This window comes from Macaca mulatta, chromosome 20 (assembly GCF_049350105.2).
Source record: "Macaca mulatta isolate MMU2019108-1 chromosome 20, T2T-MMU8v2.0, whole genome shotgun sequence".
Lineage (NCBI taxonomy): Eukaryota > Metazoa > Chordata > Mammalia > Primates > Cercopithecidae > Macaca > Macaca mulatta.
The window spans coordinates 13,417,859-13,434,201 of record NC_133425.1 but is presented as its reverse complement, the minus strand read 5'-3'; the positions used below and the strand labels follow the sequence as shown (position 1 = coordinate 13,434,201).

At 46.1% G+C, this 16,343-nt stretch overlaps 1 protein-coding gene across 23 annotated transcripts in view; it reads right to left on the bottom strand.

Annotated features, from left to right (window-relative positions):
• Positions 1–16,343, bottom strand: part of SNX29 (sorting nexin 29) — a 657,788-nt gene that overhangs the window by 366,921 nt on the left and 274,524 nt on the right. The window lies entirely within an intron of this gene.

Here is a 16,343-nt window from a genome sequence, read left to right as displayed (position 1 = left end):
GTGGAGCACTAACGGGGGTCAGAATAATGTGAAAAACCAAGGATCAGCATTTGTAAACCATACTTAGGATGACAGCAAGAAAACCTCTAGAAAAACTCGAAAACCAACACAGAACGTCAATGCAAAAGACATGTTAAAGAGACTGGCTCCCAGGTCAGAGCAAGCATGGGCACAGACGGCTCTGAGTAGTGTTTCCATGATTACATATATGCCCATATACGCCCACTCTGTAGCGAAGAGCAAATAAAGAAGAACTGGGAATGAACCAGATAGTTCCAAGAAAAGCAGGAAACAAGAACAGGGAAGACCTCCCACACCAAGGGCAAAGAAAAAGATCCACAGCATGTTTAAGAACGCGGATTACCCTCAAGCCTCAAAACAAGCATCGACGACACAGGATCAGTTTCCTGTGTGTTCAGGGACAAGAAACCCCTTGGATGCCCTATCAGCTGTATGGAGCGGGCAGTGAGGCTAAACAACGATCTGAGACTAGCCCCCCAGTGATAGGGGTAGCCTTCAGGGAGAAGGTGAAAGTCAGTAAGGCTGAGCAAAACCAGGAGTCAAAACTGAAGCAACTAAGCCAGGCGGCTAAGCCTCCTCGGGCCGCACTGGTAGAGCCTGACGAAGGCTCAAGGCCATGAGTGACAGCAGGGAACATGCAGAAAGAAGCCCTGAGTCCTGGGCCACAAATGCACAGAGTGATCCGATCACAATAGATAACCCCGAATAGTTATGGAAAGAAAAACTGTGAAGAACTCCGTAAAGATGAGAGCCTGAATACAGTAATTTACACTCACATCCTCTCAAAATCCCATTAAACTGTCAATTGAGGCTGGGCTCGGTGGCTCACGCCTGTAATGCCAGCACTTTTGGGAGGCTAAGGCGAGTGGATCACTTGAGGTCAGGAGTTCAAAACCAGCCTGGCCAACATGGAGAAACCGTCTCTACTAAAACTACAAAAATCAGCTGGGCATGGTGGCACACTCCTGTATTCCTAGCTACTTGGGGGGGCTGAAGCAGGAGAATCAAATGAAACAGGGAGACAGAGACTGCAGCGAGCCGAGATCGTGCCACTGCACCCCAGCCTGGGCAACACAGCAAGACTCTGTCTCAAAAAAAAAAAAAAAAGCAAATTAAAATGTTTCCTATGAGGCGATGATGAATATGGGAAGTACCCTGATTTGATCATTAAATTTCGTATACATGTATCATAATATCACACACTACCGCATACATACGTACAATTATTACGTGTCAAAAACAATAATAAAAGCAAAAAAAAAAAGGGTTTTTATAAAGGCATCCTCAAAAAAAAAGAATTGGAGAGGAAACAACAAAATTACAGAAGCTGAGAATCAGGTAGATGACTGATAAGTAACTTGACAGGCCAGAGAAAATTTCATTCCTAAATAAACATGCGTGCCACCAAAATAATATCTGATGAGAATGGAATGATTCACAAAAGGCTAATGAATTGTTAGCACGAGACACCTCTGGAAGTGAGGGTGAACACAGGACTAGAAAGCGAAAGAAAGGTTTTAAAAGTCTGTTTAAGAAGCGATTAGCAGAATATACAGGTTTATTCTCTGGAGAAAACGCGGTAGGTCTGGACTGAGTTGAGGTTGGGGTATTCTATTTTTTTAGTGGAGAGAGAAAAGTAACACACACTCAACTTCTGAGCTTCTCCCATTCTTCTTCCCTCTCCCCAGCCCCACTCATTCCCAGAAGAGCAGGCAGGCGGCATTTGCCTCTAAGCCGGGGAAGAGAAAGGTATTCTCCCAGGAATCTGAAAAAGCTTTGGAGACCAGGGGTAGTTCTCCAGTGGAATGCCACAGCCAGATCACCCCAAGAGGCCCAAAGTCAGTGTTCATGGAGCTTCGAATCAGTTTCTAATCGCACTCCAACACCTCCGTAGACATCTAGAAACCACCTCCCATTTGAGAAAAGCACCTAAGAACTTTATGAAAGACTGAGATGAAAGATTGAGACAGGAATAAACAGAGAAAAGCAACTTGCAGGAAAGAGAGACTATTTAGGGAAAACACTTCAAAAGCAAACTGCTGGTAATATTTCCAGAGAGACAGGAGGAGACAGTGTAGTCATGAAATAAGAATAGGGAGATATTTAAAAAAGGAGAAAAAGAAAAACACAAAGCACACAAAAGCCCTTTTACAGAGTGAACTATAACAGCAGAAACAGAACAGGGACTATAAGGGAAAGGGTAGCAAAATTTCCAGAAAATAAGAGGCAACGAATAACAAAATGGAATACAAGCCTGGGTGACATGGCGACGCCCCACCTCTGCAAAAACCACAAAAATTAGTGCGGTGTGGTGCCACGTGCCTGTAGTCCCAGGCACTTGGGAGGCTGAGGTGGGAGGCTTGCTTGAGCCTGGCAGGCAGAGGTTGCAGTGAACTGAGATGGTGTCACTGCACTCCATCCTGGGCCACAGAGCAAGACCCTGTCCCCCCCCAAAAAAAAACAGGGGGGGGAAGAGAGAACTGCAAGTCCAAATGAGAAGAGATCAAGAAAGGAGAAAAAGGTAACACACAGAAGAGGAAAGCAAAGATATAATTCAGAGTCAACAGAAACGAGGGGCAGGATGGAAGAGTTCAATGAATGTCCAGCAAAATGGACAAAAGCAAGCCTCGCTCACAGACTTCAGAACACAGGAGACAGAGACGACAGCCTACCAACTGCTGAAGTAGAGGAAGAATTTTTACAAACGATAAAAACTAGAAATGGCGTAGGATTTCTAAACAGCAACACGGAAAGCTAGAAAACAATGAAGAAACATCTTCAACATCCTGAAGAAAAATGATTTCGAGCCTTAAATTATATACCCAGGCAAGCCACGTGAGAGGCAGGATAAAGGCATTTTCAGACACGTGTCCTTGCAGAAACTTTACCTCGCACCTAAAGAAGAGAAGAAATCTAGGAATTGTAAAGATATAGGGGATCCGACACAAAAGTGAGCCAGAGAATTTTTCATAGTAACAAAAAAGCAGAAACAACCCAAATGACTATCACCTGGTAAGTCAACAAGATGTGGTCTAGGCATGCAGGGGAGTTCTATTCAGACATGAGAGGACTGAAGAGCCAACTCACGCTGCAGCACGGATAGACCGTGAGAGCATTCAGCCAGGGGAAAGAAGCCAGATCCAAAAGGCTGCAGATTACCCAATCCCACGTACACAAAATGTCCATAGGTCTTGGCTGCCAGGGTCTGGGGGTAGGAGGGATGAAGACTGACTGCTATAGGGTATGAGGTTTCTTTGGGGCACAACAAAAATGTTCTGGAATTAGAGAGTGGTGATGGTTGCACAGTTTGTGAATATAAAAACCACTGAGGGTAGGGGGTGGTGGCTCACACCTGTAATGCCAGCACTTTGGGAGGTCCAGGTGGGTGCATCATCTGAGGTCAAGTGTTCGAGACCAGCTGGCCAACATGGTGAAACCCCATCTCTACTAAAAATACAAAAATTAGCCAGGCATGGTGGTATGCGCCTGTAACCCCAACTACCCAGGAGGCTGAGGCAGGAGAATTGCTTGAACTCGGGAGGCAGAGGTTGCAGTGAGCCAAGATCCCACCATTGCACTCCAGCCTGAGCAACAAGAGGAAAACTCCATCTTAAAAACAAACAAACACAAACAAACAAAAACCCAAAAAAAACCTCCACTGAAATTATGTACTCTCAAAGGGTGAGCTGTATGTCATGTGCATTATATCTCAAGAAAGTTGTTAAGAAAAAAACTGAGTGGAGAATGTGGGCCCACAAGCAGCAGAGTTCTGGCTCGAGTAGGCCAGAATGCACCAGGAGAGACTGCCTTGGGTGCAAGTGGGAGGCAGCTTGAAGTGCCTGAATGTACCAGGGGGATTTACACACTGAGGACGAACGTGCAGTTGAATTAAGTATTAACACCAGAGAAATCAAGAGATCGTGCAGGAAAAACGATCATGCATCTCACAGCTGTGGAGAGCATTTCCAGTTATAATAATGTAATCACTGAATACTGATCTAACCAAAATGAGGATACGACTGTGCCAGAGGATGTGGAGCCGTGTGTGCGTTTTCTGAAGGTGGAGCAGTCAAAGACAGTTACCCTTCCTCTTCCACAACGAGAAATAGGTGACTCCCACAATTGAAAAATAAAAACGTGGCAACAGGCATGTTGATCAGAGATACGGAGGCAACAACCCAAAGCATGAGTGGCAAAGTTTCAAAGGGGGCTTCTGAAGGGTGGGAAGTGGCAGACGGTGACAGCCAGAGGCCTCCTGTCTTTTGTAATAAAGCTAAGAGAACCAATGACTTTATCTATGTGTCTGCAAAGTTTTGATTTAAAGACACAAACAAAATTATGTGTAAACTATGATTATATGTTAGTGATATGTAAACTATGTAATCAGAATTTGAGGGGAGCCTGCCCTTAGCCATGGGACTTAGAAAAGTCAGGTAAGGGAGCAGAGGAGCCCATCGGCAGGGCAACCAGGAGACAGATGCCTTGGCAGGCACCGCACTTTGAAGCTGGCTACAGCTGCTCAGCAGAGCCTGGCGCTAATATATACCCAAGATGGCAGACTCACAGCCCTGCTCTGCCCCTGACTCCAAATGATCTCCTCATCTTGGCCAGGCCCAGCCTGCTGCCCTCTGCAAGGAAGTCCTGCTCATCATGATTCATTCAATCCGCTTCAAGTCCAATCAAGCCACTGGCCTCCTATCCCCAAGTCACCAGGCTCCTGTCCCCAAGGCACCAGCCCCTCTATGACTGTATTTAAGAAGAATCAGCAACCTTCAACACCGGGGTGGTAGAGATGCAGAAATAAGCTTTTTAACCTTGAAGCCTTGGGGAAAGACCCTGAACAGTCATGAATTTATAGAAGTTCTCTTAGCAACTAGCCAGGCAACCTTCCCTAGCAACTACCTGACCTCCTCGCTGCCCTGGTTCAGTTTTAGCAAGCATGCCAAAAACTTCAATTCCATGTATGAAATAATACAAAATTAAGCCTCACTATATCATACTTTCCTCATCAGTAGGCAGCTTCATATATAGACCCCAGGCAGTGTGCAGTGGCTCACGCCTGGAATCCCAGCACTTCAGGAGGCTAAGGCAGGCGGATCACTTGAGGATAGGAGTTTGAAACCAGCCCGGTCAACAGGGTGAAACCCTGGTCTCCACTAAAAATGCAAACATTTTTTAAATTTTTTAAATGCAAAAATTTCAAAAATTAGCCGGGCATGGTGGCACACGCCTGTAAACCCAGCTACTTGAGAGACTTAGGCAGGAGAACCCAGGAGGCGAAGGTTGCAGTGAGCCAAGATCACACCACTGCACTCCAGCCTGGGCAACAGAGTGGGATCTGTCTCAAAAAAAAAAAAAACAAAAACAAAAAAAAACAAAGATTGTCCCAACGCCCCCTTTCCCTTGGTATTCACATTCTTAAATAATCCCTACCCCTTGAGCATAGGCTGGACTTGTTGACTCACCTCTAATAAACAGACTATGGCAGAAGAGATGGGGTTTCACCTCTAAGATGAAGTTATGAAGCCTGCTGCTTCTGTGTGAGGTGGCCTTTCTTGTTCATTTATTCTTATGAGGTCCGTAGGAGAACTCTCATTTATACGTTTATACAAGAGAGCTCTCCTACGGAGAGAATCTCATGGCAAGGAACCGATGCACGCAGCCAACAGCCCCCATGAGCCACACGAGGGGCAGTGCGCCCTCCTCTAGTGGAGCCTTGGGACAACTGCAGCCTCCAACTGACACCTTGATACAGCCTTAGAAGAGACCCTGAGCCAGGCATGTGGCTAAGCCACACCCAGGCTGTCTATCCCGCACAAACTGTGAGATAGTAAATGTTTGTTGTTTTAAGTCATCTAACTGTGGGGTAATTTGTTACACAATAGTTAACTAATGTAGAGTCTCTAACCATTCCATAGTTACTTCTTGAGAGGCCACTTTATTTATTTATTTATTTATTTATTTATTTTTTTTTTTTTTTTTGAGAGAGTCTCATTCTGTCACCCAGGCTGGAGTGCAATGGTGCGATCTCGGTTCACTGCAACTTCCACCTCTCTGGTTCAAGTCATTCTCCTGCCTCAGTCTCCTGAGTAGCTGGGATTACAGGAGCGTGCCACTACACCCAGCTAATTTTTTGTATTTTTAGTAAAGATGGGGTTTCACCATGTTGGCCAGGCGGATATCGAACACCCAACCGCAAGTGATCTGCCCGCCTCGCCCTCCCAAAGTGCTGGGATTACAGACATGAGCCACCATGCCCAGCCAAGAGACCACTTTAAATTAGACTGAGTTAGACCGTGAAGTTACAGAGATGGTGATATCATTCCATGTAGATGACATGTACAAAAAAAAAAAAAACTAGGAGGTAAATGTGCCATGTTGCTCGACAGCATAAGGATTAATATTTACAAAGTGAGGGAATTGACTGAACAGGTTAGACGTCTCCCACCTCTCACAAAGGTGAGTATGGGGGGTCAAGTCGTGAGAGGCCATTCATCCCATGAGGCTAAATTCATTCAAGCACATCAGATTTATTTTCAAGTTGAGAAGGTTCATTTGCCTTGGGAGTAAAACAACATCTGGGTATTAAGCAAGGCAGCACAATTAAAGTCTGAGTAATGTCAAGTCATTTGAGAGACAAAAATAACAGATGACAACACCATTCTACACTCTTTGCACATGCCCCCAATAAACCAATCAATTTGTAAAGAATCAATTGTGACCGAATTCTGAAAGTCAAATCTAAACAATAAATACAAACATTTGCAACCGATCAAACTACAACTTTTCTAAGTTGCATCTTCCCTGAGGGTGATCTATGAGTTTTAAAACTGAAAGAATGGGGCTGGACATGGTGGCTCACATCTGTAATCTCTGGGGCTTTGGGAGGCCAAGGTGGGTGGATCACTTGAGGTCAGGAGTTCGAGACCAGCCTGGCCAACATGGTGAAACCCCATCTCTACTTAAAATACAAAACTTAGCTGGGCGTGGTGGTGTGTGCTTGTAATCCCAGCTACTCCAGAGGCTGAAGCAGGAGAATCGCTTGAATCTGGGAGATGGAAACTGCAGTGACCCATGATTGCACCACTGCACTCCGGCCTGGGCAACAGAGTGAGACTCCATCTCAAAATAATGATAATAATAATGTAAAATAAAATGGAAAGAACGACAATTTAATACCCCAAGAGAAAAACATACTTATCTATTCATGTCGATGATTGTTCGCAGTGACTTCAAAAACAGAAGGCTTCAAGACACTGGTTAGCAATGCAATCTGAAATGCATTAACAATTTCCGCCCATATTCTGAGTTACCTTGACAGTGTTCATAACTTTATATTTTGCCCTGGTCAAGGACTGCATGAAAAGTACATCCGCTGGAATCCAAGAAGACAGAAGCTTTCATCTATATGGCTGGATATTTCCATGTTCAATCAGAAACTTACTTTATGCTTAAAAAGCTCAAATAGAAAGATAGGTCAAAAAGCAAAAAGAAAGGCTGCATTTAATTTCCAATTTTCTAATTAAAATTTGAAAACTATATCCATATATAACGGGGTGTCACAGAAATCAAAATAATGATACTGCTTCAATTTATTTACATAGCACTGCAGATCACACAGTACTTTCACATCAGACTCTCACTGGAGCCTCCAAGCAGGATGCAGCCTGGCCATTTTAATCTCGTGCCAAATGTGAAGATGGTGATGCTATTAACTGGGATTTCCCATTGAGCCAATCAACCTAGTTAACATCTACCTTATTCACGGGAAAAATCCACTCTCTACTTACTTGCCTGTACTCTGAATAGTCAGCAACTTTCTCCTGTGTCTCCCTGATGGCATAATTATAAAAGTTCCACTCCAAATGGGAAAATAATGATTTGGCAAAAACAAGAAGCCTTCTCTCTCTACATTCAAAGAGACATGGAGACTGGGTTTGGTAGAAGTATACAGACACTGATGTTCAATAAGAACTAATTTTCATGCTCCAGAAAAAGCTGTGGGTTAGTCAGTACCATCAGCAGGTCATCTAAACTTAGAGAACATTCATAACTTTTCATCTCATCGCAGCCAGCCGTATCTGTTTGGGGGTATCTGTGTTAAGTTGTCTAAAATAGGTGGAAACAGTGCTGGGCTTGCTAGCAGGCACCAGAGAACACACAGGGTTTTCTGTCTAAATTAAGTGAAACTTCTGAGACCGTGGAGAGCGGCATGGCAAACAGCATGATGAGGTTACTGTTTTGCTTTCAAGGTGAACAAGCTGAGCATGGCCCAGATGCAAACAGCGTGAGATGCTGCTGGCGAAAATAAAGAATCATTTTAAATTCAGAGATGGTTTCCTAGGACATTCGAATGCACACAATGAGGTATGCCCAGGTCCCATAACAACAGGCAAGGTTCTGTGTCTAAGGAAATTTGGGACACTTTACAGTTCCAAAGGAGAAAGGATCCTTCCAAGTCAGATGCCAATGATGTCTACAAGACACCAGGTACCCACAGAGTTCCAACAAAGGAAATGGTCTTCCTAACAGTAACATCCACCATCTTCAAGCGCTCACTGTGGCAAAGGGAGAAACACGGGCAACAAGACCCAGGAGCTCTGCAGTGAAACAGATCCTGGGAGTCAAAGTCTGGCTCCACCGCTTAGCAGGGATGACTTTGGGCAAGTCTTTCATTTAGTTCCTACACAACCAGCTACTGAAGGTTTATTACCTGCCAGGTACCAGGCACTAGAGATACAGGGATATATCAAGAGGGGGAAAGGTGAGTGCCCATAAGAAGCTGACGTTCCAGTGAGGAGACTCAGAAACCCAAGAAGTGACTATTTAATATGCCAGGCCAGGAGAAGGGCTAGAGGAAGTTAAAGCATGAGAAAATGACGGTGGAGAATGCTAGTTAAATAAGGTTTGAGGAAAGGCCTCTCTAGGGAGGCGCTGTCTGAGCAGAGACTGGGATAAGGCAGGGGAGTGAGCCCCACACAGCCCTAGAGAGAACGTTCCCGGGAACTGCAAATGCAAAGGGCCTGGGGTGGGCACCCATGTGTTCTACCAACAGTGAGGAAGCCCCGCGTGGCTAAAGGACAAACGAAGGAGGGAGACATTGGCAGGAAATGAGAACAGAGAGGGGACAGGAAGGGTTTGCAGGCTATGGTATTTTATTCCGAGCAAAACAAGCAGCCCCTGGAGGATTCAGAAGAAGTGGGATGATTGGTCTTTTTTAAGGATCACTCCACGGGGTATATGCCGTGCAGAGGCTGGGAGGTCGAACCCAGGAAGTGAACAGCTCAGATCTCCCTCCAAGAGATAACTTGCCATTCCACTGCAAGGAATGCAGTTACCCAACAGCCTCCAGCTACAGCACCTTCCAGTTGTGCTGCTCTTCCCGGACATCCCTGGTCAACAGCTCAGCATACATGGCTGCTCCCGCAGCGTGAGGGAGGTTCCAGTGCCCTGCCGTGGTCTCCGGCTCCAGCACAAACCCAAATCCACAGGCAGCCATAAAGGTGCTAAGGGGCTACTGCCTATAGGCCCCCAGGAGCACAGCACGGCCTGGACAATTTAACAGTCCCGCTTGAGGCTTCAAACACCACGGCATGAAATCTCTATTTCAGAGCTGAGAAAATGGAGGGCTGAGTTTTTAGAAAACCCTGTCAATGATGAAACCAGTGATGCAAACCCCAGCCTGCCTAATTTCAAAATCCCCTACTTGGGACAGACATCCAAGGCCATGTGTTAAACACCAAAGGGAGCCTACTCCCCTGCATGCCACACACACACACACACACACACACACACACACACACACACACACACACACACACACACACACACACACACAGTGTCTGTCTCTGTCTCTCTCTCTCTCTCATACCCATGCTAACATTTTTGGTTGTCCACTCATGATTTAAGAAAACTATAAACTTTAACCTTTCCAAAAAGTTGAAACCGAATGCTTTAAAAACACATCATACAAACCTACTTCCCAGGTAATGGATTCTCCACTAAAAAGCAAGGGGCTCCAGTGATCTCCAAGCCAAGAAAACACTACCCAAAAAGTACAGACTTGGCTCACTGTAATCCCAGCATTTTGGGAGGCTGAAGTGGGCGGATCACTTGAGGTCAGGAGTTCGAGACCAGCCTGGTCAACATGCTGAAACCCCATCTCTACTAAAAACACAAAACTTAGCTGGGCATGGTAACATGCACCTGTAATCCCAGCTACTCGGGAGGCTGAGGCAGGAGAATCGCTTGAACCCAGGAGGTGGAGGCTGCAGTGACCCAAGATCACACTAGTGTACTCCAGCCTGGGTGACAGAGTGAGACTCTATCTCAAAAAAAAAAAAAAAAAAAAAAAAAGTACAGACTTGACTGTATCCCTCAAGAACAAGACCAAGACCAAGACCAAGACCAAGAACCATGTTGTCTGAGTGGCATATTCTTTTTCTATAACAGATGGAGAATTGCAGATGATCAAGAGTGTGGGCAGAGACACAAGCCATCCCTGGGTTCAAATCTTGGCTCTGTCACAGTGACACTGTAATTCATAATAGGAAATACATCTATTTGATTTTGCAACATTTGCTGGCATACAGCTTCCAAAGTCCCTTGGAATCTCCCAAGTGACAGGTGGTGTTTTGCATGCTACCGAGATGACTGGTAGATGGGGGCCGCTGCATGGTCTCCAGAGAGGCTGGTTGGTCAGAAGCACAGGTGATAACACGGACTTGCAACTGGCATCTGAAGTAGGGGCAGTCCTGGGACTAAGAGCTTACCCTATGGGGTCCTGTCAGAACTGAACTGAACGGTAAGGAGCCCGGCTGGTGTTGGAGAACTGCCTGGCGTGGAGGAAACTCCCCCACACATGACAGTAGAAATGGTGTGTTAAGAGTGGTGTGAGTATAAAAGGAAAAGCAACTTGGGGCTCGGTGCAGTGGCTCACGCCAGCAATCCCAGTGCTTTGGGAGGCTGAGGCAGGAGGATCGCTTGAGCCAAGTAGCTCAAGACCAGCCTGGGCAACATGGTGAGACCCTGTTTCTATCTTAAAAAAAGAAAACCCCAATTTGTTTTTCCCTACAGGTGTCACTAACTAGCAGATCTTGGACTCATGACTTCCTTTCTCTGAACCTCAGTTTCCTCATTTGTAAAATGGGGATAACGGTAACTCTTGGAAGAGTTAAACATGAGAAAAACAGAAATTACTTTCCATTCTCACGTCAAGTGTCAAAGATATGAGAGTTTTCTTTATTTTTTGAGACAGGGTCTCTCACTGTCACCCTGACTGGAGTGCAGTGATACAATCATGGCTTACTTCAGTCTCGACATCCCCGGGCTCAGGTGATCCTCTACCTCAGCCTCCCAAGTAGCTGGGACTACAGGCCTGTGCCACCAAACCCAGCTAATTTTTGTACCTTTTTTTTTTTTTTTTTTTTGGTAGAGTTGAGGTTTCGCCATGTTTTCCACGCTGGTCTCAAACTCCTAGGCACAAGTGATCGCCCAACTTGGTCTCTCAAGGTGCTAGGATTATAGGCATGAGCCACTGTGCCTGGCCGATATGAGAATTTTTTAAAAAACAAATGCGAGAGTGAGAGCCTGCCCTCTTTTTAAAATCAGAACACCTCTCCATTAAGTTTCATGTCTCATGTGTCTTTCCTGAGAAATCTGCTCACCTGTTTCGAAGCTGCATCTCTCTTCCAAGAGATCAGCTAAATATATAACGCATGCACGGGGACAGCTGGGAATGGCTGTTGCATAAACTCAAAGCTGTCATCACACCCTTCCCCAGCCACAGTCCCACCTGCTCACGTGACGGAGCCCAGGAGAGGCTCCGATGGAAACTTCAGAGTTGTGTTCCTCCCTCTAAGTGAAAAGTAGTTTGTGACAGTGAAAACCACTTCTTTGCTGGAATAAAACACGCGGACAGCTGTGCCAGACAGGGTGATTTCCTGCCCTCAACCGAGTGGTGCAGAACTATTTGCTCGAAAGAACTCTGGGCCCTAATTGCACTCTACAGACTCAAAAAAGGAAGTGTCAGCTTGTCAGCAAAGGGCCAGGGTATCATGGATCACCCCAAATGTTGTTTTAAAACAGCTCATTCCAAAAAAAAAAAAACAAAAACAAAAACAAAAAACAGTTCATTCCAAACAGCAGATGTATCTGGGTTCAAAAATTAAACTAGTAACAGAAATGCATGTAGTATGGTTCTATTTTGGTGAGAGTGGAAAGGTATCATCCAGGTATGTACATGGTGGTCTGAGCACAAAGGACACTCAGGCTGTTAACTGTTGTGCCCTGTGGTATGGAGGGCAATAGATAATAAGTGTTTTCATCCTAAACCTCTGAAGCATTTATTTATTTACTTTATTTTATTTTATTTATTTATTTATTTTTTTTTTTTGAGACAGAGTCTCGCTCTGTCACCCAGGCTGCAGTGCAGTGGCATGATCTTGGCTCACTGTAACCTCTGCCTCCAAGGTTCAAGAGATTCTCCTCCCTCAGCCTCCCAAGTAGGTGAAACTACAGGCACTTGCCATCACGCCCGGCTAATTTCTGTATTTTCAGTAGAGACAGGGTTTCACCATGTTAGCCAGGCTCGTCTCAAACTCCTGACCACAGGTAACCCTCTGGCTTTAACCTCCCAAAGTGCTGGGATTACAAACGTGAGCCACAGCACCCGGCCCTGTGAAGCATTTCTATTTGGTGCAATAAGCACATGTGACTTCTGCAATTCATTCTTAAAGCAGCAGAGTTATACATATAAGAGGCGGAAACTGTTTGTTTGTAAGGCCTGGGTTTATGGAACAAAGCCTTCCTCAGGAAATTACTGTGCAACCTGCCCTTAAGAAGAGAATCTTGGAATTTCAAAAGCCCATACAGAGGATTTCACAGAACTGCCTCAATCCTCGGACTCTATGCCATACCACAGGCAGTTAGATATGGCGCAGCTAAAAAACGATGCATGTCAACAGAGTGAGGACATGACACTGCAAAAGGCACAAGGGCTGGAGCCACACACACCTGGGTTCAAATCCCAGCTCAGCCACTTTCTGCAAAGGGCTCAGCTGCCCGGCACACAGTCTCCTGCCCAGAACGAAGAGAATAATCACACCTTTCTTGCAGGTTAACATTAGAGGAGACATCGAGGAAGGGCTGAATCAACCAGAAGGGTGCCTGGTCCAGAAAGCATGCTCCATGGATGGCATTGGTGGTGGAGGGCGCTGGAGTCATTAATAGAACATCAGATCATGACCTTGACCGTCTACCTAGATTAGAAGCTTCAAAAGGGCAAAAACTCCATCTAGTTTCTCAGAACCCATGAAACATCCACAGATTGGACTCTCATTCCTTCCTGACTGAATTACTGACCAATACCTCGCTTAAGCCTGACTATAAAAACTTGGCAAAAAAAAAAATTTATTTATATATAAATAATATATATATACACACACACACATATTATATTTACATATATATATATAAACGAAGAAAAAATTTGTCACTCTCACTAGGGATGCCATCCAACTAACAAGGTGCATTTAACATGGCTTTATAATGTTTTCTCTTTATTTCTTTAAAAAGTTATTTTCTCAAATTATATAAGTAATATATGTTCACTGCAGGGAAAATATATATCCATTTTTAAATGTGTATGGCCCTTGTACATATGCCAGACCCCTGCAAATCAAGGAATAGGGACAGGGTATAAATCCCAACAAGGCCAACAAGTTGTATGATAACCTGTTAGATTACTAGAAAGCTCATTCTCTCTCATGGGGTCCATACAACTATTCAAGATGCTGGGGCTGGGCACAGTGGCTCACGCCTGCCATCCCAGCACTTTTGGAGGCCGAGGCAGGCGGACCACCTGAGGTCAGCAGTTTGACACCAGCCTGGCCAACATGGCAGAAACCTGTCTCTACTAAAAACATAAAAATTAGCTGGGCGTGATGGTGGCTGTAATCCTAGCTACTCAGGAGGAGGAGGTCGAAGAATCGCTTGTACCCAGGAGGCAGAGGTTTCAGTGAGCCGAGACCGTGCCACTGCACTCCAGCTTAGGTGACAAGAGTGAGATCTTGTCTCAAAAATAAATAAATAAATAAATAAAGTTGGACAACTGTCCAAGAAGAGAGGACATGACAATAATGATAACAACACCAGTTAATATTTAACCGGAGGCTGACTAAGTGCCCAGCACCATGGCAAGCACTTCACACGCTCTGATCCAGTTCATCTGGCTTCCCATTCTGCACACGAAGGAGCTGAGTCTACTGCCTTCAAAAAATTAATACATAGAAACAGAAGGTAGTTTCATAGTTGCCAAGGGCTGCAGGGAGAGGGGAGTGACTGCAAATGGGAACAGGATCTCATCAAAATGTCCTGGAGTTGGATAGTGGTGATGGTTGCACAACTCTGAATACATGGAAAACCACTGAATTGTACACTTAGAACACGTAGACTGCATGGTTTGTGAATGCCATCTGTATTAAAACAATTCAGGCCGGGGGCGGTGGCTCAAGCCTGTAATCCCAGCACTTTGGGAGGCCGAGACGGGCGAATCACGAGGTCAGGAGATCGAGACCATCCTGGCTAACACGGTGAAACCCCGTCTCTACTAAAAAATACAAAAAACTAGCCGGGCGAGGTGGCGGGCGCCTGTAGTCCCAGCTACTCGGGAGGCTGAGGCAGGAGAATGGCGTGAACCCGGGAGGCGGAGCTTGCGGTGAGCTGATATCTGGCCACTGCACTCCAGCCTGGACGACAGAGCCAGACTCCGTCTCAAAAAAAAAAAAAAAAAAAACACAATTCAAATGCCTGAGTCCAGAGCACAGAAAGTGCAGGTCACCCTTCATCACCGCCCTGGCCTCCTCACCACTGTCACGGGTTTGTGTACTCTTACTGGTTTTGTTTTCTATCAGAGACAAATGGCACACCTTGCCATGTTGCTACCTCTTACTCCATGCCAGGTCTGCGCTCGCATCTCGCCAGTGCACACACACCAGCCGTGTTGTCATCGCTGCATTTTAGGATCAAACCAACAATCTATTCCACCAGCCTTTTATTGATCCCAATTCTAATAACACCACCATCTATAGCCTCGTGCCTGTCTCTTTGTGCATGTGCTTAAGTATCTCTTTGGGATGGACTTCTAGAAATGAAGCTGCTGAGTCAAAGGGGATGCAGTTGAAATTTTGATAGCTGACAAATTCCCGGGGAGTGTTCTGTGACCTTGAACGGCCACCTCATTTCCTAGAGCCTCAGTCTCCTCATTTATCAAACCAAGGGGAAGACTTTGAGTCAATTTTAGTTCTAACATTCACTTTTTAAACAAGATCCAGAGGATGAACGACAAACAGCAAAGCAGAGCTGGGGCACATGCACAGATCTGAGCTCAGCAAACACTCACTCCAGCCAGGGACGCGTGCACAGATCCGAGCTCAGCAAATACTCACTCCAGCCGGGTCCGCGTGCACAGACCCGAGCTCGGCAAACACTCACTCCAGCCGGGTCCGCGTGCACAGACCCGAGCTCGGCAAACACTCGCTCCAGCCGGGGACGCGTCCACAGACCCGAGCTCGGCAAACACTCGCTCCAGCCGGGGGCATGTGCACAGACCCGAGCTCGGCAAACACTCGCTCCAGCCGGGGGCATGTGCACAGACCCGAGCTCGGCAAACACTCCAGATGGGGGCACTTGCACAGACCTGAGCTCAGCAAACACTCACTCCAGCCAGGGACGCGTCCACAGACCTGAGCTTGGCAAACACTCGCTCCAGCCGGGGGCGTGTGCACAGACCCGAGCTCGGCAAACGCTCGCTCCAGCCGGGGGCGTGTGCACAGACCCGAGCTCAGCAAACACTCCAGATGGGGGCACTTGCACAGACCTGAGCTCAGAGCAAACATCCACTCCAGCCAGGGACCTGGCTGAGAAAGCCCCGGAGAGCAAGCAGAAGGAGAAAGGCACCAGAAAGTGGAATGCGCGCCAAGAGACCAGGGGGACATGGATGCCCCCACCCCACATGAGAGAAAAGAGAAGCTCAGAAGGCGAAGACAAATCATCTGCAAGGGGCTGGGCTTTGTGGAGAGACTTCTGGACAACAACAGATAACACGGGCCAGTGCCTCAAGCTGCATGGGAACGAAGCCCAAAGCCAGGAATACAAAGCCCTCAAGGAGCACCAGGCACACAAAAGATGAAGGATGAGAAGGCAGATGTTAACAGGAGAGGTTAAAAAAAAAAAAAAAAAATCTCACACAATTCACGTTGGTAATCCAGAATCTATCCCTGTTCCGGGAACCTACAAGGAAAACAATGTCAAGGCTGGAACAA